General features: G+C 39.2%; 1 protein-coding gene across 3 annotated transcripts in view; it reads right to left on the reverse strand.

Moving 5' to 3' along the window:
* Positions 1–5,000, reverse strand: part of LOC122249867 (uncharacterized) — a 59,637-nt gene that overhangs the window by 41,665 nt on the left and 12,972 nt on the right. For 2 of the 3 annotated variants that reach the window (XM_086548023.1, XM_086548022.1), the window contains exon 2: positions 2,214–2,297. The exons of the other annotated variant lie outside the window; for it this stretch is intronic. The gene's annotated coding sequence lies outside the window, so the exon portion shown is untranslated. The remainder of the gene's footprint in view (positions 1–2,213; positions 2,298–5,000) is intronic. 3 annotated transcript variants of the gene reach the window in all.

Here is a 5,000-nt window from a genome sequence, read left to right on the forward strand (position 1 = left end):
CCTTCTCTGATTTATTGTCTGTCTGTCTGTCTGTCTGTCTGTCTGTCTGTCTCTGTCTCTGTCTCTGTCTCTCTCTCTCTCTCTCTCTCTCTCTCTCTCTCTCTCTCTCTCTCTCTCTCTCTCTCTCTCTCTCTCTCTCTCTCTCTCTCTCTCTCTGCCTCTTGGTCGTTTTTTACTTGCTTGTTTAGCAGCTGTGGGTCACTCTTTCATTTATATGTGTATACATACATACATACATACATATATATATATATATACATATATATATATATATATATATATATATATATATATATATATATATATATATATATATTCTTAACCATCATCATTGTCATAATTTTTAATAAATGAATAATACTCCGACAGTAACCACTACTACTATTATCATTACTGGGCTTACAAACAAATCTGCATTTTTATCGATTTTTAACGCTACTTGGACGCTCACTGTTACCAGCACAGCATTCACACTAGAAGCGGAACATGAGGTCTACAATACATATACAGCTCGTAAGTGAAGTGCAAGTAAGCTTAGCATATGCTGAGAGAAACCGACTGGAGTGATTGCATGGCACAAGCAAGAACTTTTTGGGGGAGAAGGAGAATGATAAGGATGGCATCATTTGTGATCGTTGAATATAGGAGAGAGATCGATACTAGAGGTAGAAGTGATAAAGAAGGCACCAGTGTTATTAATGAGAGTGTAGACAGTGACATGGTGAGTGGATGGCAAGAAGAGCGGTATCTGCAGCGGTGGTAGCATTGGTAGTGAGGTATTTTGGTGGAAATGGGGAGGAGAATTTTTGGAATGCTTTTAACACCTGTAATAATAATGATAACAATATATACAATGAGAGAGAGAGAGAGAGGGAGAGATAGATAGATAGATAGATAGATAGATAGATAGATAGAGAGAGAGAGAGAGAGAGAGAGAGAGAGAGAGAGAGAGAGAGAGAGAGAAAGAAAGAGAAAGGGAGAGAAAGAGAGAAAAAAGAGTGAAAGAAAGAGATAAATAAGAGAGAGAGAGAGAGAGAGAGAGAGAGAGAGAGAGAGAGAGAGAGAGAGAGAGAGAGAGAGAGAGAGAGAGAGAGAGAGAGAGAGAGAGAGAGAGAGAGAGAGAGAGAGAGAGAGAGAGAAAGAAAGAGAGAGAAAGAAAGAGAAAGGGAGAGAAAGAGAGAAAAAAGAGTGAAAGAAAGAGATAAATAAGAGAGAGAGAGAGAGAGAGAGAGAGAGAGAGAGAGAGAGAGAGAGAGAGAGAGAGAGAGAGAGAGAGAGAGAGAGAGACAAAGCTAGATCGCTCTCGCGCGTCGCTCGCGCGCTGCTTCTCTCTCTCTCCCACTCACGCTCTCTGGTCCGCCACCCCAACACCCTCTCGAGCCCCCCCCCAAACCTTCGCGCTTCTCTCTTCTGAAGAGACTACAAAGTAGAGAGATAGACACCAAAGAGAGAGACGACACATCAACGAGAGAGAGAGAGAGAGAAAGAGAGAGAGAGAGAGAGAGAGAGAGAGAGAGAGAGAGAGAGAGAGAGAGAGAGAGAGAGAGAGAGAGAGAGAGAGAGAGAGAGAGAGAGAGAGAGAACCAAGCGGTAGAATGAATATACCAATAACTGTAATTCTATCAAGAGCAGAGGTTTATCATTATTAATAAATGGAAGTAGTATTATGGGCGGTGAGTGGAATATTGTCTGCTGCCTTGGTGAGTGAACGAACGAGCAGCAGCAGCCAGGTCACCTGACTGCACGCGAGACAAGCGTCACTGTGGAAAAGGCTCAGCAATACACACGACAGTGACAGGCCGGGAACAACACAGCCTCTTAGTCTCACAAGCATCGAGCATTACAAGCTTGCGGATTCCGTGGTTATTTTTTTTTTTGGTTTGTATACAACACGCACAGGTCACACTGGACCGGAGGAAGGCCAGGTTAGGCTAGGAGAGGTTAATCAGCGCCAATTTGGGGTTAAACCAGGTCACATATGACGTGGGTTAGGAGAGGCCAGGTATGACGAGAGCGTGTTAGGTTAGGCCAGATCAGGCAAGACTGGGTCAGACAACACCAGGTCAGCCAAGACCGAGTAAAGCATGACCAAATCAGGCATGACGGGGTTAGTCAAGGCCAGGTAAGACAAAACCAGGTCAGGTCAGACAAGACCAGGCTATGTCAGGTCAAGTACAACCGCGTGAGGCGAGGCCAGACATATACGAACTCACCTCGGCGGAAGGAACGGGATGCGTCTTGCTGCAACCTTGAGGCCACCAGACCTACTGCTAACACCCCGGGACGCGGGGCAAACTCTAGGCAAACGATAAACCACATTAATGATATAAACAAGTACATTTAGGCATCACATAACACATTGGAGATTATGGAAAGGAATCTTTACCTCATATAAGTATCTGTATCTGGGGAACACCATATAAAGTGTTGCAGTACAAAATAACACTTGTATACAATTGGCATTGCTTTAGTGATAAAGTTTATATGAGTTGTGAAATGTGGGTTTATACCGTAGAGTTCGATGTTGCGCAATGTTGAATCAAATAAGGAAGTAAAACAAATTGAATAAAGGGGATCATACTAGCAATATTAATGCAAAATTAACAAAAAAAAGGTTAATTATGAAAAATAACAAAAGAGGAATGGTAGCTATGGCTGTAAACAAAACATCATATCATAATCATAAACAGAGCATATCATGTTACAATAATCAAATATCAAAATATTCTAGATGATGTAAAAGAAACGATCAATGGAAATCATAACAGGAGTATCATTAGAAGTAAAGTATTCATAGTAATAACAGGACAGGTAACAATAATCAAATGCAATGCTAATAACGAAAATACTGATAATGACAGTAAAAGAGAGAATGGCTGATGGGAAATATAATGATTATCACAGTTAAATCGAATACCAATACAAGTAAACGTAACGAAGAAAATTCAAAATAACAACCTGCAGTGTGAGTCTGAATACTGTGAAACGGAAAAATTTAACGAGAAATTATAGACGTGGAGCACAAACAAGTACATGAAATCAAACCACTCGGCCGGCCACACTGGAATGAAAAAATACGACAATTTGGAGTTGAAAATAACAAAGAAAAAACAAAAAACATGGAAACATTGATAACTGCACTGGGCACCATTGTTCTCTCTCCCCCACACAGCCACGTACACACACGTACATACACACACACACACAAACAAATAAACAAACACACACACAAACAAATAAACAAACACACACAAACACACACACAAACAAACACAAACAAACACGCACACAAACAAAACAACAACAAAGCTACACACTCACACAATAAGCAGACAAGCCAAAACGCAACCCCCCCCCCCCCACAAAATCTCCCAAAACAAGGAACCTTATGCACATCTAAGCGGCCGCAATAGTTTCCTATTACGAAAAGCGACAAGCAAGAAGATCTAATCCCCTACAGCGGAAGAGACGAAAATGAAATCAAGTCTCTTATAGCTAGCCGCTTTCCCAGGGCCATCGGCAGAGCACCTGCGTTCCTTCCCTCGGATGGGCATTGCGTTCTCTCCCCCCCCCTGTGTGGATTGTCGATTGTGGATTGTGGATTGTTGCCCCTTGTTTGTACAGTGTTATGGGATGCACAGACGGTGATGATTCTGTTTGCTTTTCGCTATATTGCGTGTGTGGATGTGATTGTGAGGGCGCTTGGAAACGGGAGGTATTTAATATTTATATGTATATGTTTGGGTATGGAAATGAATTACAAATCTCTCTCTCTCTCTTTCTCTTTCTCTTTCTCTCTCTCTCTCTCTCTCTCTCTCTCTCTCTCTCTTTCTCTTTCTCTTTCTTTCTCTCTCTCTCTCTCTCTCTCTCTCCCCCTCTACTTCTCTCTCTCTCTCTCTCTAACACACACACACTCTCTCTCTCCTCTCATCACTCTTTTTCTCTTCCGCTCTCTCTCTCTCAATCTCCTATCTCTCTCGACTCTCTCATCTCTCTCGCGCTTTCTTCTCTTCTCTCTCTCACTCACAATCTCTCTCTCTCTCTTCTCTCTCATCTCTCCTCTCTCTCTTCTCTCTCTCCTCTCTCTCACTCTTCTTCACTCTCAATCTTTCGCTCATCTCTCGTTCATATGATGTATATATGGATAGGATGTGGGGGACGGATGGGTGGATGGATGGGTGTGGATCGGATGATGGATGCTGGATCGATGGATATTCGCTGGATGATATGTTTATGTATATGTATGTATGTGTATGGTATGTGGTGTGCATGCAGTGTATGTATGTATATGTATGAATGATTATATGTATGTATATAGTATGTATATGTATGTATAATATTGTATATGTATGTATATGTTAACCGATGTATAACTATATGGTATAATATATATATATAAAAAATCCTATATATATATATATATTATATATGATATGTATATGTATATGTATGTATTAATACTCTATGTATGTATATATGGGGGGATATTGTATGAATATGTATGTATGAAATATGTATATATTGTATGTATGTATGTATACTGTAATGTATGTATTGTATGTATGAATGTATGTAATGTATGAATATGTAGTAATGTATGTTATATGCTATGTATTATATGTATGTATGTATGTATGTATGTAAGTATGTAATGTATGATGTATGTATGTATGTATGTATGTATGTAGTATAGTATGTAGCGAATATGTATGTATGAAATTATGTATGTATCGTAATTACGTATGTATGTATGTCTTATGAAAGTATGTATGTAATTGAATTTGATATCATTATGTACTTTTGTGTATGAAAGTTATGGTATGTATATGTATATGTATCCATGTATGTATATGTATGTATATATGCAAATATATCCATGTATGTATATGTATATATGTATGTATATGTATAAATGTATGTATGTATATCTATGTATGTATATGTATGTATGAATATGTATGTATGAATATGTATGTATGCATGTATGTATATACGTATGT

Source organism: Penaeus japonicus, unplaced genomic scaffold (genome assembly GCF_977035675.1).
Source record: "Penaeus japonicus unplaced genomic scaffold, GWHDUDI00000001_assembly GWHDUDI00000020, whole genome shotgun sequence".
NCBI classification, from domain to species: domain Eukaryota; kingdom Metazoa; phylum Arthropoda; class Malacostraca; order Decapoda; family Penaeidae; genus Penaeus; species Penaeus japonicus.